General features: G+C 38.5%; 1 long non-coding RNA gene across 2 annotated transcripts in view; it reads right to left on the bottom strand.

The window, feature by feature from the left end:
* LOC138175634 (uncharacterized) overlaps nt 1-25,576 on the bottom strand; it is an 87,888-nt gene that overhangs the window by 11,201 nt on the left and 51,111 nt on the right. Inside the window, exon 2 of one of the 2 annotated variants that reach the window (XR_011172046.1) lies at nt 3,605-3,682. The exons of the other annotated variant lie outside the window; for it this stretch is intronic. This is a non-coding gene — a long non-coding RNA (uncharacterized lncRNA). The remainder of the gene's footprint in view (nt 1-3,604; nt 3,683-25,576) is intronic. 2 annotated transcript variants of the gene reach the window in all.

Below are 25,576 nucleotides of genomic sequence, written 5' to 3'. Positions count from 1 at the left end.
TTTTGTCTCCTGTGAACTTCTCAGGGTCTTTCTTCTTCCTACATTGTGACTGCTTTCTTTGGCAAACACTGTCATGTTATGCTTTTGGACAAAATCACAGAATGGAGGCTAGAGAATAGTATAGTTTGGTGTCATCAGAACTGGATGAATGACTGAACCCATTAATGGAACAATGTCACTTTGGAGGGAATTCTCTAGTAGGTTATCCCAGAAAATTTCCTCGGTTCTATGCTATTTAACATTTTTATCAATGAAGGCACAGATGGCATCTTTATTAAATTTACAGATGACTCAGAGAGGGAGAGATAGCTAACATGTTGGAGGATAGAATCAGAATCCAAAAAAATCTCAAGAGGATAAAATATTGGCCCAAGTCCATTAAGATTAAATTTAATAGAACTTGACATAAAGTCTTATACTTGAACTTGTGCTCAAACAATCACCTTGACATAAAATAATAGATTTAAGACTAGAAGGGACCTTAGAAGTCATGTAGTTCAATGATTTCATTTTTCAGATGGGTAAACAGAGGCCTAGAAAAGTTAAGTGATTTATCTACAGTTGAAGAAATTTGAACCCATGTTGTCTGAATCCAAATCCAACTCTTTTTCCATGGCATTACAGGGCGTACATTCGCAAAATGAGAAAGTCACAGTCTGAAAAATATCTCGGTGTTTAGGGTACTGCAAGTTTGATATGAATTAACAGTATAAGACACCCGTCCCCCCTTCTAGGCCCCAAAAATGTAGCTTTATGTTGTATTTATAGAGATATAGTTCCCAGTATCAGGAAAATGATAGAATAGATGCAATATTCTACTCTGGTCAGACCAAATCCAAAGCACTGTGCTCAGTTCTAGGCACTTTATTTCAGGAAACACGCTAATAGAGAGTCTCATAAGGGGTGAGACCTTGGTACAGGTGCTTGCTGGAGACCTTTCAGCACGCACCGCTTGAAGACACTGAGAATATTTAGCTTGCTGAAAGTTTGGAGGGGTGGGAAGGGCAGAGGAGGGAGGGTGATAGCTGTCTTCAAGTATTTGAAATGGTGTCATGTGGAAGAGTGATTAAATTTATTTGCCTGTCCCCAGAGGGCAGCTGAAGGAACACGAGTTGGAAATTGCAGAGAGGCGAATTTTGCTTTAATGTAAGGGAGGAAAAAACCCAAACCAACCTCCAGCAATTAGAGCTATCCAAAGTGGAACAAACAGACTTTTCTGTGAGATAGCAGCTTTCTTCTGGCTAAAATCTTTCATGGAAGACTAGAGGAATACTTGCTGATGGTATCGTAATGGGAATTCTGCAGGTAAAGGTTACACTAGATGTCCTCTGTTCTTCCTTCTAACTGTTAGACTCAGTTCAATTCAGCAAACATTGAGTGCTACTATATCCCTGCCCTCAAGGAGTTTACAAACAAATAGCAAAATATGAAATACACCCAAAGCAATCAAAAGGGAGAAAGTATTCCTATGGAGACGGGTGGATTTGGGAAGGGGTTTGAAATCAGGAATTCTAAAAGCAGAGGTGAGGAAGGAGCGTACCATATACAGTAGGAGGGATAGCACCTGCAAAGGTATATTACTTCTGTAAATCTATGATCTTTTTAATAAATAGAAATTGTCCTACTTAACCCCTTCCATTGCTTTTCCAGTGGAGATAAGTCAGCAGATCTCAGCTTTGCTTGTGAAACATCCTTCTGGTTGTTAGGAAAATTTTGAAAGGGAATGGCCTCCGAAAATTTTCCCCCTTAGAATACTGCCATTCAAATGTGTGCCCTTGGCACCACCTCCTGGCTATATGTCATATTACAAGGCTTTGTGCCGAACTACATAGCAGGGCTTTTTGGCCCACTTACATTTTAGTGCTAACTGCTCTTCATCTAGCTCAGGATAGCATCAGAGTGACCCTGGATTCCAGAACATTGTGCCAACAGAACAAAATTTTGGACAGCTTTTATGAAGCTGGAAACACTTCAAGTTTAGACCCGTGCCAGTCTGTTTATCTGTCATCTGGGTCGGGAGAGGCTCACCAGGAGGCTGGTCACAGCTTTGTACGCTGACATGACACTGTCAGAGTGAGAAGGAGTCAAGGCCCTGCATCGGCTGAGAGAGCGTGAAAGCCTCTATGCCCATGGAGTCATGAAGTTCTCATTGGCCAAACGTTCTGCTACTGGCTGGGCTCCTGGGTTTCTCATTTTTATGGCTCTTTAGTACATCTGGTGCCAATGTAAGAAACCAATCTTCTCTCAGAACTTCCAAAACTTAGTGTTTTTTAATCTACTTTTAAAAAACACTGTGAAAAACAAACAAAAAAGACCAAACAAAAAACCCTGTTTTTTTGAAGAAGAGAGGATGCCAGTCCGGTAGCTAAATCTTTGGAAATTGCCTAATGACCTGGTTTCCTTACTTATTATTTATCTGACCTTGGGCAAATTACTTCATTTTTCTGAGTCTCAGTTTTCTCTAAGATAAAAAGAAAGGTATCTTAAAATAGATGATCTTTCTGGTCTTTGGAGGTCTAAAGGCTATGATTCTGTCATCCTAATAAGAATAGCTGACATTTGCTAAGTGCTAGCTGACTCACTGACTGACGGACATTCATGTAGCACTTTTTTTTGCTTTTAATTAACTGTGTACATACTTTGTATATAGTTTAGGGTATAACTTTGCTTTTATCTTTTGGACTGGACTCATGATCATGATCTCAGTTCTTTGCCATTTAATACCTCTGTGATGATAATTACTCAAACATTCACATTGATCTGAGATTTCATTGATTTGGGGAGTTCCCTCCACCCACATTGATCATAAGCCATATAGTGTGACTTTTGTCTATGTTCATTCAAGAGCTCACCACAGGGGAGTCCACTCAACATTCTCGAAGCAGTCTTCATTCTCCTATCAATGGAGGACTCTGGCTGTCCACCAATCACCCCACATGACCAGTCCATATTCTCTTCCTGGAACACGCATAATTCCCTGATGACATCCTTTATGCCTCTTCTCTGGAGTTCCTCATTCTCTATATGTTAAATCCTGCTGCATTGTACTGCACACCTTTATTTTTTAGAGGCAATGGAGCTTTGTCTTGCTTCCATATTACAAAACTAGTAAAATGTAGTATTGAGGGGCGGCCAGGTGGCTCAGCGAGTAAGAGCACTGGCTCCAGTGTCGGGATGACCGGGGGATCAAATCTGGGCTCAGATACTCTGCACCACACCCAGAAATAACTGGCCGTGTAACCTTGAGCAAGTTACTTAACCCCGATTGCTTTAAAAAAAATGTAGTATTGAAAAGGTCAGCCTTTATGTTCAGGTGAATTTGGAGTAAGGAAAACCTTTGCTGGTTAGGATAATTATGAAGACACATGCATTTTAGTAAATAGATTCAGCTTCTCTGTGTATCATTGTTTCTTCTTGCCCCTTCACTGCAGGGTTGCTTCTAACTCTAAGACAGACAGAAGGCACATTTCTCCCCGTCTACCTGACCATAGTCTGCTTATTATATCATAGACCTAGAGCAAAAAGCAACCTCAGAGGCTTTCTAGGTTAACTGTCTACTTTTACAGGTGAGAAAATTGAGGCCCAAGTAAGTGAGACTACTTACCTAAGGTTATGTAGATAGAAAGTATCAGAAGCAGAATTTGAACTCAGGTCTTTTGACTCTAGTCAGTTGCTTTTTTTCCTAGGAACATAGATATAAAGTTGGAAAGGATCTTATAGGTTATCTAATCCAACCCTTCATTTAACAGATGAGGAAATCAGGGCACAGGGAAGTTAATGCCTTGCTCAAGGTCATATAGGTTTTAAGTGGCAGAGCTGGGTTTTGAATGCAGGTCATTTGACTCTAGAACCAGATATCACAATCCTTTAAGGACCTGGGAGAGGGTTGGGGAGAAGGAAGAAGGATTTGTGGATTGGTAGATTTTTCTTCTGGCATTTAGAGATGAAGATCCTGAGGCAGAGACGAAGCAGGGGAGGTCTATAGTGTCTCAGGAAGAGTTTGGGGCTGAGCTGTGTCTACATTCCAGCTTGCTTGAATACATCTGTCCCAAATGCACATACTTTGCTCTCCTAGATTATGTCTAGGCCAGATTCATTTAGGGATTTTGCAAAGTCAGTTGTTTCTCCCCAGTATCTATCCCACAGTGACATTTGGACATAGTTCCTACTTAAATGAATAACATAGGTGCCATTTGCCAATGTGATGGGTGGTATGGGTGGCGAACATACTAGAGATGTATGTGGAAAAGTACTCATCCTGGCCTATTCCCCTAGTTTCTGCTGTTACAGAGAGCAAGACTGCTCTGTGATCCATTCATTACTTATCCAGGTGAGGTGGGTGTACTACATCATTTGGCCTCCAGGTGGAACCCTTGCTAACCTGAGTGGCCTGCTTACCCTCCTCAGACCTGGATTACTTTTGTAGTGCCTGCTAAAGGATAGTTAGCTGCTTCCTAGGTTCTGATATAATCTGGAATATCCTCCCGAACTTCCAAAAATATGAAATCCTCCTCATCTCTATTCTTATTGAACCTTCATTCCATGAATAAGATTTCCTCCCTCAATTAAAACTCTCAATTCATAGGATTAGACACTTTACCATTAATGGTCATATAATTTTAAAGAACACATGAAAACTCCCCCCTTGACCCCCAAATAAAAAATTGACAAACAGGGGCAGCTAGGTAGTACTGTGGGTAGAACACTGGTCCTGGAGTCAGGAGGACCTGAGTTCAAATCTGACCTCAGATGCTTACTAACTGTATGACCCTGGGCTAGTCACTTAATCCTGATTGCTTCCCCCACCCCCAACAACAACAATATATGGAAACCAATACCAAGAACAAAACAAAAGTTTCACAAAGTAAACTGCAGTGTGGTGCACTTTAGGTTAATTATCCTTTTCTCCTTAGATTCTCTGAGGATTGGGGAAAAGAAAGGATAAGGTAAGTTTTAAACATCAGAGGTTTCTCACTGAGAAAAATTAAGTCAGGAAGACACAGGCACAGTATAGCTTTGTTTGATCTCACCAGTATGGCAAATATTATTGGTATGGGGGCTTATGAGTGAGGAAATTTCTTCTACCAATAAAGTTGAGTATATACTTTCCAATGAATGCAGCAAGCAGCATGTTGACACAATTCATCCCTGCCCCAAGCTTACACTGACCGACAATGACAGAGGCACATAAGACCTTCATTGAGGTTTCACATATGTCAACTCAAATTTTATTCTGCTTATACTATGTTAAATGATTACTGAACTGAATTCACAGTTGGAATGAATTATTGTTAGTTTAATTTCTGTTTACTTGGGTTTGAATTTTGTTTTCATTAAAACAAACTAGACTAAAATAGAATCTAATAATTTTGTCTATTACTTTCTGTCGCTTGTGAGAGGGTTTCATATTCCCTTCTCCTCTCCTTAGCCTTTTACTTTGGAAAATTCTGGTATAGAGGAATGAGCACTGGATCTGAATGAGAAGGTCTGAGTTCAAATATCTCCTTTGCTTCCTGCCAGCTGGGTGACTTTGGGTATTGTATCGAACCTTTATGCTTCTATTTCTTCCTTTATATGAAGGAATTAGACTAGATGAATTCAAAGTCTTTTCCACCTCTTTTCCACCTCTGAACATATATAGTCTGGGTGAACCTGGGTAAGTTACAAAACTTAGTGCTCTAGGCAATCTCTAGGACTATAAATTGCAGAGAATGTACAAACCACTATTGGATGGAATTTCCTTATAAACAACTGACTTTGTAGAATCCCTAAATGAATCTGGCCTAGGCATAGTCTAGGTGAGTAGAATATATGCATTTGGCACAGACACTGACATATTCAAGCAAGCTGGAATGTTGACACAGCTTTGCCCTGAAATCTTCCTGCAACACTGGACAACTCCCCTGCCCCATCTTTGCCTCAGTATCTTCATTTTTATATCCCAAGAGAATAATCCACCAATCCTCAATTCCTTCTTCCTGCTTCCCAATCTTTTCCCAGTTCCTTAAAGGAGATATTGTGGTATCTAGTTCTAGAGTTAGATGACCTATGGTCAAAGTCCAGCTCTGTTACTTACAATCATAAGTGAGAATGGGGGCATATGTGAGAGATGTGAAAGTTAAGTCAACAAGACTTGGCAACTGATTGGATATGAGGGCAGGGTGAGAGAGAGTGAAGAGTCAGCAATGGCATCTAGATGTTGAGCCTGGGTTATTTGGAGTATGGTGATACCCTTCACAGTAATAGGGAAGTTAGGAAGAGGGGGGAGTATGGAGGGAAAGATTCTAAGTTTTATACAAGTGGAGTTAAAGATGTCTATGAAACATCCAGCTCAAAATATATGATGGATAACTGTATATGTGAGACTGGAGGATAGAGCTTAGGGCTGGACAAATAGATCTGAGAATCATCTGCAAAGAGATGATAACTGAAACCACAAGACTGCTTAGACCATCAAGTGAAGTACTACAGGGGGAGAAAAATCTCAGGATGGTGACCTCAGGGGCACCCATGGTCAGGGCGCTTGACTTGGATCCAACAGAAGAAGCTGAGTATATCAGTGTCATCCTTAGAGTAGGGGCAATATCCAAACCCTTCCCCCATTCAGGTTTGTTTAATTTTTCCTTATAAGGTATGATGATCATCCCTGAGTCTCTGTGGGCTCCAGGGAATGAAAGCTCAGGCTATTGACATTGCTTCTTGGTTTCCTGAGTACAAAGAAGTCATGAAGAATTCCAGATGCCCTCTGATGCTTGACTGGTAGGAAAGGATGACTGACTCAGTTGAGGGATCTCCTCTCAATTGTATCAACCTAAGGTGTCCTCAATGCCTATCTTTGTTGAAAAGCCTTCTTCTGCTATGACTAAGTAAATTTCCTTTTGCTAACTGTTGAAGGAGTTATGAGTATCTCACTGTGTTCCAATATGTTCCTACATTACCTGGGGACTGTCCTAAGTCAGTCCCAGCCCAGAATATCCCCTCCCAAACCCTCCCAAGAGTCAGTGTCTGATAGCAGGGAGAAGAACCTGCATTGGGCAATTCAATACTGCTAATAGTGTCTTAGCATTGGCAGGAATGGCCTGACCCCAGTGGGAAAAGTTGGCATCAGAAAGAAGATCAAGGTTGGATGTTTAATTGTATGATGTCCAAGACAATGGTGAAATTTAAGGTAGCTAATTTAAAAAGTTTCCAAGTTATTTTATGTCAATGAGGTTTACTGCTAACCTCCAAGTAGTCAATAACATAACCATAAACTGAATTTGAGGATCCTGTTTAAATAATTCTGTTAAAAAATCTATTTAAAAAAATTAGTTTATTTATTTTTAGTTTTCAGCATTTGTTTTTTTGTTTTAAATTTTCTTCCCTTTCCTCCTCTCTAACCTCCCTAAGATGACCTGCAGTCTGATAGAGGCTCTACATATACACTCATATTAAACATATTTTCACATTAGTTATGTTGTAAAGAAGAGTACCAATGGGAGGAAAAATGAGAAAAAAGAAACAAACAAACAAAAAAGAGAGCAAATAGTATGCTTCAATCTGCATTAAGACTCCATACTTCTTTTTCTGGATGTGTATAGAATTTTCCATCACAAATCCTTGGAGTTGTCTGAGATCTTTGCATTGCTGAGAAGAGCTAAGTTTATCAAAGTTAGTCTTTGCACAATGTTAGTGTTACTGTATACAATGTTCTCCTGGTTCTGCTTACTTCACCCAGCATCAGTTCATGTAAGTCTTTCCAGGTTTTTCTGAAGTCCACCTGCTCATCATTTCTTATGGAACAATAGTGTTTCATTACATTCATATACCACCACTTGTTTAGCCATTCCCCAATTGATGGACATCGCCTCAATTTCCAATTCTTTGCCACTACAAAAAGAGCTGCTATAAATATTTTTGTACATGTAGGTCCCTTTACCATTTGTATGATCTCTTTGGGATATAGACCTTGAAATGGTATTGCTGGATCAAAGGGTATACACAGTTTTATAGCCCATTGGGCATAGAACACTGTTTTTAAAGAACCTTTTATGCTTTGCATTCCTTTCTCTTTTTAGGAATAAACCAAACTACCTGTCTTATGCCCAATTTTTATATGTATAGTCATTAACATGCATATATTGGTATGAATCAATATATATATATATATATATATATATATATATATATATAACTAATACTTTTTATTCCCTTTTTTAGTAGAAACTCTTGACTAGAGCCAAAAATAGAACCATCACTGGGATATCTGGGGTGAGAGGGATGAGTCAGTGAACATGAGAGTGAGGAGCCCAAACACCTGAGGAGGGGGTTGTAATAGTGATGGAATTTAAAGATCCCTCTGTGTTGGCTTGGTTTTTTAATTGATTGTGTTAAAACCCAGAGCTTGTGAATCCCACTTGTGGGACGGACTTGTTGATGTGAAAAGAGAGGGCTGAACTGGGAGGAGCTGGTGACTTCAATTTAGAGAGACAGAAGAAAAGAGAGGCAGAAGAACTTTTTTGGAAGCAACATCTTGAAGGCAGAGAGAGACAGAGAGGATTGCTGAGGGCCAGTTTGAATTGCCCAGGACTTTTGAGAGCTGCCATCCAGAGCTGCCAAGGACTGAGGAGACATGGCTGTTATGCTAGCACTTTGTCTGTCAGTTTTGCCAGATTTGTCCACTGGTGAAGGACAGTCCTGTTGTTGCAGAGGTCTTGGAACCTTGCTGTTGGTTCAGAGCTCCTGAGACTGTTCTGCAGACAGAGAGTAAATTCTATCCATGGGTGAAGGACAGTGCTGTTGTTGCAGAGGTTCTGGAACCTGGCTGTTGGTTCACAGCTCCTAAGACTGTTCTGCAGACAGAGAATGAATTAATGAAGACACTGGCAATGTATCTTGTGGCCTTGCTAGGCTTTGTCTCCCCAGGAACAAAGATTGCTGAGAACTTGCCTCGGGTCAAGATGAAGAAAAGACCTCTCTTTGGGTATTAAATGCTGTGCTTAAGTTTGTTGTAACTTTGGGGTAAATTCAATTGTAATCCAAGGGTGGGGAACTTTTGACTTTTTTTGTGCTCTGTGATTGAACAAAGGAATGTACTTTACTTATGATTGGAAACTAATCTCCATTTGAGAAGAGGGCTTTGTGATGGACTAAATGAATGTACAGCCTAGGGGTGGAGTAGTATTTAGAAGAGGGACTTTGTGATTGATTGAATGAATGTAATGTCCAGGGGTGGGGTAGTACTTGATTGAATTACACTTGATGAATGCTGTATTTTGAATTATGCTATATTTTGATTCTCTCTGTTCTTAATTTGTCACTGAGTAAAATGGAGAGCAGCTATGCTGGTATTTTGAACCTTGGGAAGTTGGGGGTCAGGGTCCCCTAGAAATAAACCTCATGGCTAGTTTACAGAGCAGGGAGAGGTGGGTACTCTGGGTTCTTGTGAATTCCAGCAAAAAATACCTCTAGCTACTATACTAGAAAAGCAATCATGTTCACCTGCTAGTTTTCTCATCACTAAGTTAACTACCCTCAGTTCCTTCCACTAATTGTTCTATACATTTGCCTTCTCTTGGCCTCTGGGTCGACATCTATAAAATGCTAGATTTGGTCTACATAATTTCCAGGTCCAGCATCTCAGAAGAATCACGTGGAATGGGTGTTGTTGCTGAGAGAGAGACAAAATAGAAAAGCAGCATCTGGAAACTAGTGACAAGGGCCTCTTTGATTAGAAAATGTGACAAGAGGAAGGATGGCTTTGTTCCTACCGCTCAGCCCATGGGCATATTGGACACTGTGGCCTTGAGTCAGAGGAGGAAGGGGACTTTCTTACCTAAAAATAAATCTGTGCACTCAGAGTAACCAAGACAGAGTTTGTGCTTTGACCTTTTCAATTTTAGAAGGGTGTTGGTGACAGTCGGTGTGTGTGGGTGCATTTGTGTGTGGCTATTAGTAAGAGGGAGGGCGAATAACAAAGTGGCTCTTGCTCTCAAAGAAACTGTTGGTAAAGGGAAAGGTAACAATAAAGATTAGACCAGGACATAAAACCTATTCAATATCAATTCTACATCGGTCTCTTTCAACTACAAGATTCTAAATTTTACTCATTTTTCAAGGCTTGTTCTAGAACTCATCTTCACGAAATCTTTTTTGACCACTTTAGTTTTACTTTGGACTAAATGAGGAGCAAGATGCTATTCTCACACCCACCTAGAGGGGGCGCTACACACTTATGGTCTACACCGCTCAATTTTAACTCCTTTTCTGTATTTGTACAAAACTGTTTTTGTGTAGGTTTCTTTTCATCTCCCCAACTACATTAGGAATAAGTAGTATGTCTTCTGTGCCCAAATTTCTCGATTTGTAAATTCAAGTAAGGAGAATGAGAGTGGAAAGACTAAATCTGACATTCCTTGTGTGAATGAAAAACAAACAAGCCAGTAATCTAGTAAGAATGTGAGCCCCTAGAGAGCATGGTGATTCTATGTGTTTTATACTGTTTCCTAATACCCCATACAGAATTTTACTTAATAGATCTACATTACTTTTGGATGGTAACTATGGGTATAGGGGACCACCATAAGGAAATTCCCTTTAACAATGAAGATCAGTAACTGCCGTGCAATTTGGAGTCATAGAGATTTTCCTGGGTCATTGTGAGCTTAAGTGAATTACACAGGGTCACCAGGCCAGTATTTGTCAAGGGTAGGACTTGAACCCCTGTCTACCTGACACTGAAGCCAGGCCTCTCTCCACTATACCAATGGTATCAAACTCAAATAGAAGTAGGGGTCACTGATTCATACATAAGGACTCCAGTAGGCCACATATTAGCTTCATTTTAAAATGTGATATTGCCCATGTTTCATTTTACTTGTATTTATTTTGTTAAATATTTTGTGATTATATTTCAGTCTAGTTTGGTCTGCACTGGGGTGTGTTGTGGGCTACATGTGCATATTTTGTGTTTTGGAGGGTAGAGACACTGGAAGGGCTTGTCATTTTTTTCTCCAGCTCATTTTGCAGATGAGGAAACTGAGGCAAACAGGGTTAAGTGACTTGCCAAGGGTTACACAATTATCTGAGTCCAGATTTGAACTTAGGAAGATGAGTCTTCCTGACTCCAGGCCCTCTATTCAATCCACAATGCCACCTAGCTGCCCTTCACACCTCTGCAATATACCATACTGCCTATTGAACAAATGATAGCTGATACTTATATAATATATCAAGGTCATATGTACATTATTTCATTTGAGAAATACTTATGTAATAGGTATAACAGCTCTCATTATCCCCATTTCAGAGATAAGAAAATAGGGTCCAAAAAAGTTATGGCCACCTAGCTAGTAAGGATGAAAGGCAGGAATCAAATCCATGTTATTCTCACTTCCTGTCCAGCTCTATATTCGTTATGCCATGCTGTCTCTTAATGAATGGAAGTAGACAATGATTTAGGAGATTGCATAGTAAGCATGTGCCCAAAACACTACACTAAAGACCATGTTGGCATCTTTGGAGAGACATAAAGTGGGTTAACAGTGGCATGTGTCTTCTTCAATAAATGAAACCCTTGAGGCCTGCCTCAATTTAATTGCATTGTTTTCCAGGATGATGGATAACTCACAAAGTTAAATTTTGATGTTGATTTTATCAATTTCAGAGAATTATTATAGTTTAGTTTGCTGGTCCAGAGGTGAATGACTAGTGTAGAGAGGAGGCTTAAAACCATGCTGTATGAGGAACCACTGAAGGAACTGGGGATGTTTAGGTGGGAGGAAAAATAAAGACTCATGAGATGTTTTTAAATACTCAAAGGGCAATCATGAGGAAGAGAGATGACACATTTTGCTTAGCTCTAGAAGGTAAAATTATGAGCAAAACAGAATCTACAGGAAGGTAAGGCAACTTTCAGTCCAATATAAGGAATAATTTCCTAAAAATTGGAATTGTTCAAAAGTAGAATGGGCTTTAGGGGCACAGTGGGTGCTGGGCCTAGAGTCTGGAAGACATCTTCCTGAGTTCAAATCTGACCTCAGATACTTACTAGCTGTGTGACACTGGGCAAGTCACTTAACCCTGTTTGCCTCAATTTCTTCATCTGTAAAATAAGGTGGAGAAAAAAATGGTAAACCACTCAAGTAACTGCCAAGAGAACCCCAAATGAGAGCATGAAGAATTGAACAAAACTAAAACAACTCAACAACAGCAACAGACTGAACTGCTTTCAAGAGGCAATATGGTGTATCACAGAGGTGCCAAGGGCAGCTAGGAGTCACCGTGGATGGAGAGTAGAGGGCCTGGAGTCTGGAAGACTCATCTTCCTGAGTTCAAATCTGATCTCAGACAGTTGTGCAACCCTTGACAAATCACTTCCCTGTTCATCTCAGTTTCCTCATCTGCAAAAGGAGCTGGTAATGGGTTCCCCATCAATGGAAGTCTTCAACTCAGATCAGACAATGCCTTGTTGAAGTTGTAGAGGAAATCTGCTCTTTGAGTAGGAGTTGGAATAGGTAGTCTCCAACATTCCCTCTAAATCTTGAATTCTGATGAACAAAATCCTTCTTGGAGGTCCTATCACAATGGTGGTAAGTTGTTGAACTAGGGTTAAAATAGACAGAGGTAAGTGAGGGTGTCAGTGATACCAAGTATGTTTGGGCTAAGTGTGTTAGCCAGATAATCTCCTTTGCTGTATTCCCACTGAGAAGACATGGTCCCAAATATGCTCAAGAAGATGGTATGATTTAGGTCTTTTACTCAGCACGGAAATAATATGCTAGCACCAGAAATTGTGTGATGTTGACTTGTATTTAGAGCTGAGCAATTGTTTGATCATGGGACTTTTGAGATGGTGTCCTGGAGACCATTTAGTTCAACCTCCTCATTTAACTTATGAAAGGTTATTCAAAGTTACATAGCCAGCTAGAATGAGTCTGCACTTGAATCTAACACTTGAATTGACTTCTGATCCAGTATTGGTTCCATGGCACAATGCTACCTCTTTGAATCAATCAATCAACAAGCATTTGTGGCCAGGCACTGTGGATTTAAAACCAAAGAATCAATAAATTTGTCAAAGATTCATTAAGTGCCTACAACATGTCAGACACTGTGCTAGGTGTTGGAAATATAACTACAATGAAACAAACCCTTCTCTCAAGAAGCTTATATTCCAGTTAGGGAGACAACATTACATTTATTAGTACACACAGAATAAATATAAAAAGAACAAATACAAATAAATGCAAAGTAGTTAAAAACAATGTGGTCTGGGAGCGAGGGTACTATATAAGAATATAATGCAAGTAGAATATTTACAAAGTCTTCTAGTAGCACTGAATAACAAGACCACAGAAGGTGGATGAGGAAGGAAGGAGTAAGTACCTGGCAAAGAAACCTTTCAGTCATCTCGTTCATACTCCTGATTCCATGGAAAAACTAATTATTTACCATGTATAAATGCCAGTTATATTTTCTACGCAACAGGGTCATTGAATTGAGCCAACTCATTTCCTTGTGAGTCAGAAAGATGGGTTAATGACTTTGGGTATCCATAGACTTTCTGTATGACGGTAAAAGTGGAGCATTGTTGAGCCAATGGGTGATCAATGCCATATGCTGTAAGAGAGAAGTGAACAAAGCTGGAAGAGAATGGGCAATATTTTCTTGGATCATGAAGTAGGATGCAAATTCAATGTATTTTAATTGGCTGTGACAGCATATTAATGTGATGCTGCTGACAGCAGAGGTAATTAGGATATACAGAGACAGACTCAGACAGTCAAATGAACAGACACATAGAGGCAGAAATAGAGGGTTAGAGGGATTGAAACAGAGAATCAGAGAAAAATGGAAACTGAGACAGAGAGTCAAAGATAAACAGAGAGACATAGATTTGAATGGCTCTTAAAGTTGTTTCTAATAACCAGTTATATTTTTCTGTCTAGTTCTTTGCAAGATTTTGCATTCTCCATTCTTTTTTCCTTATGTTATATCAAATTCCCCTGTGTGTAAAGGGCTTAAGTTTTGGTATTCCAGAATCTCTGAAGTCAGACTATGTTGTAACCTATCATCTACTGCCTTTTCAGCTATGTCAGTTCATTGTCTGAAGTTCCCAGTAGATGAGCTATAGCTCTGATCTGAGTTCCACAAAGGGGATTTTAGATTTACTGTAAAAGAATATTATGATGTTTGGTGTTAATAGCAACATCCAAATAGTAGGACACTTATTTATTTTAGGATTCACAATGACATAGATTAGAATATAAAAATATAAGCTAAATCATGCCCTCTGAAATACAAGAGTCTGATCTAACTCAATAAACCCACAGGAGGGATATCAGTTCTGTTTCCATTATAAAGCTATTATAAAGTGGTGTAATTCCTCTACTACTTTTGGGGCCAGAATTGCTTCCTCACTCTCAAAGCCCTCATCAGCAACAGGCAAAGGTCTGAAAGCTTTATCATTTATCAGCTGATTCAGTCACTTTCCCTTTGATCTGGAAACAATTCAGTGTGTTTGGAGGAGGGGAAATATGGTCTAATCTGGCGAACAAAGTACAGACATCAGCAGCCAGAAACCCCAGATTCATTTATCTTGGGCTAAATCCATTAATTCATCATCACTTTATCAGAGGAACAATGAGAGGGTCTCAGGAAGTCATTTCCAGCTTAAGAGCACTCCCTTTTAAAGGAGTGATGAAATTGAAGCAGGCAATGGGATCTGGGTCTCAGTAGAGAAGTATAGGAGCTGCAGCCTTCCTTTTCTGTCTGTGTTCCTGGAGGGAAATCTATTCAGTTATTCATTACTCTGACCCAAAACATCCTTCCACTTTACCCAATCATTTCATTTAACAAATACTTGAGTGTCTACTATGGGCAGCCCACTGGGCTAAACACTGAGGGGACATTAAAGAAAATATAAGAAAGTCTTTTCCCTCTAGGAACTTGTTTAGTCCTTCAACACCTAGAAAATTGACCACTAGACAGCTGTCCATATTTGACACTATGACTGATCACTCCTCATTCCACTCCCAGCTCCACACACTCTCTATTTACACTAGGTAAATTTGTCTATTTTAATTTTTTTAGTAATTTTGTTTGTATTATTGCCTCCTCTCCTTTCATGGAAGCACTGAGGAGACAGGGGCTATCCTTTCCTTTGGCAATAAGTTAATCAGTCAATAAGCATTTATCAAGTGCCAACCACATAGCAGGTATTGTGTATCACTGCTGATACACAAAGAAACAAAGGACAATCCTTGCTCTCGAGGAACTCACAATCTAATGGGGAGGGCAATAAGCGAATAAATATGTACAGGCTATATACAGGACAATAGGAAATAATTAAGAAAGGGAAGGAGCTCAAATGAAGAGGAAATGAGAAAGGCTTCCTGTAGAAGATGGCATGTTAGTTGAGACTTGAAGGAAGCCAATGGGCAGAGATGAGGAGGGAGAACATCCCAGGCATTGGGAAAAAGCCAGCGGAAATGTCTGGAGCTGAGAGATGGAATGTTTTGTTCATGGAACAGCAAGGAGGCCAGTGACATTAAACTGAAGAGTACATGGCAAGGAGTAAGGTGTAAGAAGATTAGAAAGGTAGAAGGGGGTTATGCTATGAAGGGCTTTGAACATTAACCTGACGATTTTCACATTTGATACTGGAGGCAATAAGGAGTCACTGAAGTTTATGGAGTAGGGAAGGTGACCTGTTCAGAGCTTCATTTTAGGGAAAAAAAGTAGAGGCAAATGACAAAATATTTGTAAAGCCACTTAGCACAGGCCCTGGTACATAGTAAGTACTTAATAAGTTCCTTTTTTTCTTTCCTTTCAGTCAGAATTGACTTCTAGTTTCCACGGGAGAAACTTGTGGGAGGAGAAGGGGAAGAGAAAAAGAACTTCAGAAGGAAATCATGCAAGTGATTTTGGAGGGGCATGGAAAAATAAAATAGACCACGCTTTGAATTTGGTCAGAAGAAATTTTGGAAAAATTGGAGAAAATTTCATCATCAGCGATCTCTAGGTCCAGATTCTACTTCTAGGTTGAGAAAGGAGGTAGATAATAAGGACAATTAAGGAAGATAGAAAAGAATTAAAGAGGATAAAGGTGAAGAAATTGAAGATGAAGACGGAAGCAGGCAAAGAAGAAGGGAGTTGGGAAGAAAAAGCAAAGTAAGTTAAGAAAAGGCAAGTAGTACAGTAAAAGAGTAGAGATGAGTGGGCAGAAAAATGGGTGAATTACATAAGAGTTTGGTGCAAGTTTGAAAGAGAGATGAGCATGTCTGATTCTCACTAATGGGGAGGGACTGAGTTACTAGGATGGAAATGATAGGAACATTGAGGGGAAGTTACCACTCTCTTCTAGAATTTGTGATAGAGAATGAGAAATTGGATCATAGTTTGCCATGCTTTGTAGATGTGATGATAGTGGATTTCAAAAGGATTAGAGGAAAGATAAGCAAGATCCCATGAACTAAAATTCTACAGTGTAAGTCAGCCCAGGAGAGACAGGAGATACTTGAGAATAAATTTCTGTAGACACAAAAAGAATCAGTGCCAATGAAGAGGAAAAATGATGTTCTCCTGGAGAGACAGATACAAATGCACAAACAATTCACCAACTAACTTAGATTGAATAAAAGAAACTTACAGAAAATAAAAGTTAGTTCACTTAACAGAGAATGATTATTACAGCGTAGCATAGTCCTATAAAAATATGATCAGGAATGCTCAAGATCATAATAAACTGAGGCTAGTTAGGGAAGCAAAGGATAATAATTTTAAAAAATCTTTTAGCTATATTGGGAAAAAAGGAGATATTGGCTTGGGTGTATGGAATGATGATAACTGACAACAAAGAGAGGTAGGACTTGCTCAATTCTTCATTTTTCTTCTAAAAAGAGTAACCTCTGCACTGGGAGGAACAGAACAAAAATTACTTAGGAAGTGGGATACCCAAGATTAGTAAGGAAATGGTAAGAGAGCATGTAGTCGTCCTCAATGAATTCTAGTCACCTGGCTCAGATTTACTACATCTTCAGGTAATAATCAGATACTATTGCTGAGTCACTATAAGTAAAAACAAAACAGGGAAAATAGGAGAGGTACTCCAGATTTGGAGAAGGGAAAATGTATTACTTTTTTAAAAGGAATAGAACAGAATCTGCAAAGTAAAGATCTTTAGAATTCACTTTGATTTCTTGGAAAATTTAAATCATTAAATAAATGGTTTGTAAACATATAGTTAGATATGATTACAAAGAGCTAGCATGTCTTAAGAATAGTAAATAACTAAAGAATAATAATGAAACTACTAACCTCATTTAGATGTGTGTGCACGTGTGCCCATGTGTATGTATGTGGCTTACTAAACTAGTAGATAAGACAATGTTATGGTCATAGTTTACCTAGATTTTAGCAAAACTTTTGATTAAGTATTTTATGCTATTTTTTGAAGATGGAGACATGTATACTAGATGATAACACAACTAAATGGAGTCAGAACTGGTTGCATTAGGTTGGATAAAGAGAAAAAATGGATGACTAAAAAAGGAAAAATCCTGGAAAACACATATGAACAAGAAGTAGTTAATAAAGTGAATAAGATCTTAGAAAAATTAGATAAGATGTCCCTCTAGTGATTACTGAATGGAAATAGAAAGGCGTATACACGTATCTCAAGTGTACATGGAACCTTTACAAAAATTGATCTTGTCTTAGAATATTTAAACTTCACAACCAGATGTAGAAAAGCAGAAATATTATAGACATCCCTTATTGTCTATGATGTAATAAAATTATATTAAAGGACAACTATAAAGCAAATAACTAATTTTTAAATAATTGGTAGGTCAAAGAACAAGTTGTAGACATGATAATCTCATTAATGATAATGACAAGATAATACAACACAACTCTGAGGGATGCAGCTAAAGCAATCTTTGAAGGGAAAATGTCTCTCTAAACAATTATTAATAAGATAAAGATTTAAATGGCTATTATTATTAAATTATTAAAAGAGAAACAACAGATTAATGACTTGAGAATGCAACTAGAATTCTGGACAACCAAAAAGCTAAAAACCAACACTGAAATACTAAAAATTTAAAAAAAGATTTAAAAATTGAATTAGCAAATAAAACTGTGACTTTTAAAAATAGATAAATCATTAGACACCTGATTAAAAGAAGAGAAAAATCAAATTACTAGCATCAAAAATTTTTGAAAGATCATTTGAAACAAATGAAGATGAAAGAAAGGATATTATTAGCTATCATTTTGTCCAACTGTGTGCAAATATACAGAATTTAATGAAATAAATAAATAAACATATAAAAAACATAAAATATTCACATCACTAGAAGTGAGTAGGCCTTGCACCTAGCTCAGTAGCTCATTCCAGAATTAGGGCAAGGCAAGAAAGCCCAGAGATCATCCTCTAGCAGCAAGTTAGACTATTGCACCTCAAATTGTAGGAGGGATCAAGGCACAGAGACTGGTATTTGGACTTTTCCCTGACCCTCCTTGCAGTAGTTCCTGCCAATTAAATAAAGCTAAGTTGCACGATTCAGGATCAACCTCTCTTCTTTGGTGCCCCAAACTCTGTTGGAAGGGATGGGACCAGGAAACTCTTATGAATTAGATCACTGGCTCCTCTACTCTAGACCATGGACTAAGAGTTCATTGTGGCTGTTTTTAGCCCACTACTCAAACCTTGACCCTGTATAGAGAGAGATCGGAGTAACAATAACTCAAACTTTGCAAAGTCAAAATTCAAAAGGGACAGGAATGATAGGGACCTTTGCTAACCATCTGTAAGTGGAGAAGCTAAAGATGTGTATAAATAGAAGAAGATTACTAAAAAATGAAACTATTCCATTTGCTAAGAGAATCCTGGAAGAAGAAACAAATTCTGTAACACTTAGATTATTTGCTCTTTGATCAACCCTACTGTTCTCTTTTCTGCTTCTGTCTTTTACTCATTTTATGCATTTTCCAATTGAAGGTATAGTTTGGAAAGAGTGCTGGCTGAACTTGGTGTGAGGAAATATTTGGGTTCTAATACTTCCTTCAACATTTACTGGCTATGCAATCTATTTAATTAGATTTTCCAAGCCTTGCTTTCCTCATTTATAGAGTGAGGATAATAAATAATACCTGTAGTCTTTGCCTCATAGCATTGTTGCATGGATAAGATAAAATAGCTTACATAGAGTGCTTATAAGCCATTACTGTTATTCTCAATTATGGAACAATAGAGACTAGGAGGAGATATGGAAATCCCTCCATCTTCAAGTCATCATTGCTTCCAATCCTAAGATGATCTGAATTTCCAACTTTAATTTAACCCTGCTGAACTTCTGAGAAGCCTTGCTTTGGAGCAAGAGAGAAGGAGGCAGATTTTGAGAGCTGCTTTGACATTTGAGCACTCCTTCAAAACAAAGTAATGATGAGTTTAAGTCTTGGTAAATGAGAAACACATGTGCTCTAGCAAGTCTCCTTCAAAGTCAGGAGGTACTAGTAGGCCTCTAGAGAGGTACGTAGACTACCCTATCCAAGCCTCAAAGGGAAGATGAACTTAGATTCCCAATTTGGGTTTAGGGTCAAGATTATTTGTCTGCTTTTACTCTTCCTCTTTGTTATTACTACTAGGGTGGCTACTATTACAGCTATTATTATCATTATTATTCATGTTTCACATATATGTGACACATTTCTTCCAATGTACTCAAACATTTCATACTTTCATTTAATTTAATAAACATTTAATAAGTGCCTGCTATCTGTTAGGCATTATGCCAGACAATGGGAATATAAAGAGGTTGAATGACACACAAAATATTATCCTTTATTTAAAAAAATCATTTATTCCTTTTGTTTGTTATATCTCTTACATCTTTAAGTATAAACCTTCATCCTCATCCTCCCAGAGAGCCATCCTATATGCCAAAAACAACAAAGATTTATTTTTTATAGTTCAGCAAAACTAACCAAATCTGACACTGTGTGCAGCATTCCTTACCCATAGTCCTCCCTACTGCAAATAAAGGGGGGGACATAAATTACATATCACTTATTTTGGGCCAAATTTGGTTATTATAGATCCATAGCCTTTGGTTTCTATTGTTCTATTGTTGTTCTTTTGGTTTACATTATTTCAGTCAGTTATATCCTTTTTTCTATTTTGCTTACTTCACTTTTCATTAGTTTTAATAAGGCTTCTCATACTTCTCTGTAATCATCATATACATTGTTACTTACAGTACAGTAATATCCCATTATTTTCATGTAGCAAAAATTATTCAACCATTTTCCAACCTATAAATACCTTTATCCTACCTTAGGTCTTTACTAGTATAAAAAAGTGTTGCTACAAATATTCTGGTATATTTTGAGCATTTCTTTTAATTATTAACTTAGTCTATATGCCCAAGATTGGCATTTTGGGTAAGAGGACATGGACATTTAAAGCACTTCCTAGCATAATTCCTCATTGTTTTCTAGAATGGTTAAACCAATTCACAACTCTGTCAGTAGTAAAATTAGTGTGTCTTTCCACAACTCTGTTTTTTTCTCATCTTTGAAAATCTACTGAGTGTGAGGTGAAACTTCAAAGTTATTTTGAACTATATTTCTCTTACTAGTGATTTAGATACATCTTTCATGTAATCCTTAATAATTTGTAATTTTTTGAGTAGTATTTGTTCAAATCCTTTGATCACTAATCTATTGGAGAATGGCTTTTGTTCTTATTTATGTTATCTGTATGTCTTGAATATTAGAACCTTATCAGATATAGTTGATGAAATTTTTCCCCAATTAACTTGTTCTATTCTTATCCTAGCTGTCAATACTCTACATGTAAAAGTTTCTATTTTAATATAATCAAAATGATATTTTCATATATTTCCTTCTCACAAAAGAAATGTTAATATGAAAGACTCTCATAAAGATGTAAAACAGAATGTAATAATATATAGCTACAACTATACTCTTCTGGAGAGTTGATTCTTAAAACGTCAAGGTGAAATGCATTTTGTGGAACAGCTAGATAATCATTTTACATTCCACTCTTGTTCTTCATCGTTCAAACAATTCCTTCCAGGTCCATGTCTCTGACAAACTTGGTCGGGGTTTGAGCTTCTCCTGATCTCGGTGGCTTATTTTTTCTAATGTAGAGACTCCACCTGCTACGACCAAGGGACATAGGAGTACTGATACCCTCACACTCACAAAGGTGACTCCAAGACTGGATATGTTCACCTCAGGAATGCTGTTCAATCGTCTATGTTTAGGGAAGGAAATGCAAAACAGAAAAGGCAAGTGGGACTTCAAAGCCTTTGCCCAGTTCACTGCTCTAGGTGCTACATGGGAGCAGTCTCCAAGAGTGAGTGAAAGAGTATCTTCTCTTTCCACCTTTCATGAGAAAGTTTTGAATAGTCTTGCCATGGTCTGTGTATAAGAAAAGAAAATTGGTGGAGGAAAGGTTACTCCCTTTGTAAAGATTCTCATAAAGAGTCAATGCTTCTCATTGTTCAGTGGCCTAAAAGTAGACAGTTGCATTATTCTAATTGTATTGTATCTTATTTACACTATACAATGAATACATTTCTACTTCTCATTTGGGAGACACTAGGAATAAGTCAAAATCTAAATGATTCTTACCTTTCACTCCAGGGTCAGGCATAAAGATTCAAAGTGTGAGGAAGAGTCCAACCCCTCACTAGAGGTCAGGCTATCCAGAATCAAACCCAGTCATCAAGTATGTGGGAGCCTTTAATTGGAGAAAGAGAGGGTTCCAAATCCCAGCTTTTTGGTCCCAACATTGGTTTTTATCTATAGTAAAGACCTATAGTAAGAGCTAATCACTGATGTAGTTATAAACAGACAAATTATACCCTATAACTGAAACTAGAACCAGACCAAGTAATGATCTACCAACCCAAGAAGAAAACTACAGCAAATGCCTTTTTCCAGCCCAGATCTACACAAAGAGACTTTCAGAAACCTGCAGTTGCTAGTGAAGAGGCCTAGTAAGAAAAACCTAAACCCACAAACATAGAAGCTTTCTGGAAAATCGACCAGGGGCAATCAAAGGACACCTGAAACATGCAGTCACATCATTCTAGGTCTGCACTGGGGAGACTGAGAACCTGAAAAGGTAAGACCAAGAGAGCAGTCCTTAGATTATCACCCTAAATGAGATGGTACCCTAAAGCTTTGGAAATCTCTAATGTGACAACCTGAGCTGCCCCTTAGGTTCTACAAGAGCAAAGTACTAAGTTTCTGGAAAAAGTGGTGGCAGCGCCCCAGCTAATATAGATAAAGATCAAATGACCTCCTCATTCTTTCCAGAAGGGCACAGAGAACAGCTTTGGCACAAAGTCCAATTAGGAAGCATGACAGGACAAATGAGTAAAAAGGAAAAAAGGCACTACTGATAAAGAAATATTTTGGATTCAGGAATGCCCAAGACCCAAACCCAGAAGAAAAAAATAATTCTACAACTACAAACATCATTTCAAACAAAAATACAGATCACAAAGTATAAATAGCACAATATAGGAGTTATTAAGTTTCATTAAAATAATGAATGGTTGCCTGAATGGACTGAATGGAAATCAACGACTCCATGAGACAATAAGAAATACAAGAACAAAAATAAAAGGCTGAAAAAAGGTGAAAATATGATACAAGAGCTTGTAGCATGATATTCCAAAAGGCTACAGCCAAGAATGAGTTATCCTGTGAAGCTGAGTATAATACCAAAGAGGGGGGGGATGGAATTTTAACAAAACAGACTTTTTTTGCTTTTCTTTTTGGGGGAGAGGTCAATTGGGGATTAAGTGACTTGCCCAAGGTCACACATCTAGTGTTAAGTGTCTGAGGCAGGATTTGAACTCAGATTCTCCTGACTCCAGGGCCAGGTGTGCTGTTCACTGTGCCACCTAGCCACCCCAACAAAACAGAGTTTTAAACATACCTGAGAAAAAGTCCAGAGGTGAGTAGCAACTTAAAAATGCAAGAGAAGCCTAGGAAGGTGAATACATCTGAGTAATTTCAAGTAAATCATTCAATATGATGATGAAGAAGTTATTGTTGAGTCATTTTTCAGATGTATCTAACTCTTTGTGTGATCCCATTGGGGGTTTTCTTGGCAAAGATACTGCAGGGGTTTGCCATTTCCTTCTCCAGATCATTTTAGAGATGAGGAAACTGAGGCAAACAGGGTTAAGTGACTTGCCCAGGGTCACACAGCTAGTAAGTGTCTAAGGTCAGATATGAACATAGTGAGGTGAGTCTTCCTGACTCCAGGTCTGGCTCTCTATCCACTGAGCCACCTGGCAGTGCTTACCTTTAAATAGAGAAACAAATGTCTCTTCAAATCTCTAATGTTATCTAGGATCAGAGGAAAAGTTACTTAAGCCAGAGATCCTGGGAATGGTTTTGTTTTGTTATAATGATTTTAGAAGGAGAAAGAAAAGTGAAGGCAAAAGGAACATATTAGGGAAGAAAGGAGGAAGAAGGAGTGGGTGGGTAAATTTACTATCTCAGATAACTAGGGAAAGACTATAGAGACATAGAGGAAAGGATACAGGGAGAGGATGTCGCATGATCCTCCCATTCATTTGAATTTGATAAAAGAGGGTTGAACACACACACACAAAACAGCAGAGAAGGCAAGAAGAGGCCAAATTTAATAAGATAAAATGTGGTGGTGGGCATATGTAAAAATCTTATATTTGAGCTAAAAAAAACTTCATTAGAAATACTGAATGGGGGACACATGAGAATAATTAATCTAGAAAAAGTTATTTGGTGGCTGTTTGTTTTAGCAGCCTGCAACCCCAAATGTAAGCCAATAGTGTGATGTGATAGCCAAAAGAGTGAATTCAAACTTAGCCTTTGTTAAAAGAGGCAAAGCTTTCAAGAATAAGCAACCAGCCATTCCCCCCTGGACAGACCGCATCCAGAAGATGGCATTTGGCTCTGAGCACCGTTGTTCGGGAAGGATATCCACAAGCTGGAAGGATCCAGAGGAGAGCAACCAAGATGGTAAAGGGCCTCGAGCCCTTGCTATAGGAAGATCAATGAAAAGGAAAAAGAATTATACATTTAGTGCTAGAGGGGAACTTTAAAGGTCTTCTAGTCCAATCCTCTAATTTTGCAGTAGAAGAACTTGAGGGTAGGTTGAAATAAAGGATGTTTTGAGGGGCAGCTTGGTGGTGCAGTGGATAGAGCACCAGATTTGGAGTCAGAAGGACCTGAGTTCAAATCCAACCTCTGGCACTCACTAATTGTGTGACCCTGGGCAAGTCACTTAACCCCAATTGCCTTCTTCCCCTGGAAAAACAATGGATGTTTTGCCTGGGTAAGTGAAGACTTGAAATAGATATTATAGCTTTCTTTAAATATTTGGAGGGCTGCCATATAGAAAAATATCATACTTGTTCTGTTCAAACTCCTAAGGGCAAAACCAGGAGTGAATATTTCAAAATGGTTGTTAGATGGAGATAAAAGAAAACTTTTCTGACACTTATATCCATCCCAAAGTAGAAGGGTCTGCCTCATCTGGTGGTAGGTAGAGGGCTTCTAGCAGAGGCTACATGGCCACTTGTTGGGTAAAAGTGGAAATTATTTTTTGGAATACGTTGGACTAGATGGTGATGAATTATCTCTTACAACTCTAACATTCTGACTCTGTGGCTCCAGGTCAATAGCTTTATGTGACAAGTGGGGAAAATGGGGCCCAGAAAAGTAAAGGATCTTTCTTAAGGTCACACAGATCATAAGTGACAGTATTGGTACTGAAATCTGGGTCTTCTGCATTTGCTCTTTCTACTTCATATTGAGAGTTTTGGGAGAGCCTTTAGACCCAATAGGGCAGACAGCTCTGGACCAGTCTCCAGTCCAATGTTTGGTGGATGGAGGCTGTGGAAAGGAGAGGAAGGATACACACACACACACACACACACACACACACACACACACACAAGATACATTAGAACACAGGAAACCAGAACCAGCAATGATAGTAGGGAAAAGAGAGTCAATCATCACTGTAACATATGGAACACAATGAAGGACTCTCCTCCTCCTCCTGCTTCTCTTCCTCCTCTTCCTCCTCCTCCTCCTCCTTCTTCTCCTTCTTCTTCTTCTTCTTCTTCTTCTTCTTCTTCTTCTTCTTCTTCTTCTTCTTCTTCTTCTTCTTCTTCTTCTTCTTCTTCTTCTTCTTCTTCTTGATATTCTTTTTTTTAATTTTTAATTTTCAACATTCACTTCCATAAGATTTTGAGTTCCAAGTTTTCTCCCCATCTCTTGCCTCTCCCCACCCCAAGGCATGTAATATGTAAAGAAGAATTAGAACCAATGGAAGAAACCACAAGAAAGAAGAAACAAAAAAAGAGAGAAGGAGCAAATAATATGCTTCTATCTGCATTCAGACTCCAAAGTTCTCTCTCTGGATGTGGATAGCTTTTTCCATCATGAGTCTTTTGGAGCTATCTTAGATCCTTCCATTGCTAAGAAGAGATAAGTCTATCAAAACTAGTCATTAGACAATATGGTTGTTAGTGTGTACAATGTTCTTCTGGTT

Source organism: Petaurus breviceps, unplaced genomic scaffold (genome assembly GCF_028583685.1).
Source record: "Petaurus breviceps papuanus isolate PSGF00001 unplaced genomic scaffold, PetGlider_PUasm1.0 78, whole genome shotgun sequence".
Taxonomy (NCBI): domain Eukaryota; kingdom Metazoa; phylum Chordata; class Mammalia; order Diprotodontia; family Petauridae; genus Petaurus; species Petaurus breviceps.
The sequence above is the reverse complement of the archived record's forward strand: the minus strand, read 5'-3'. Positions and strand labels throughout refer to the sequence as shown.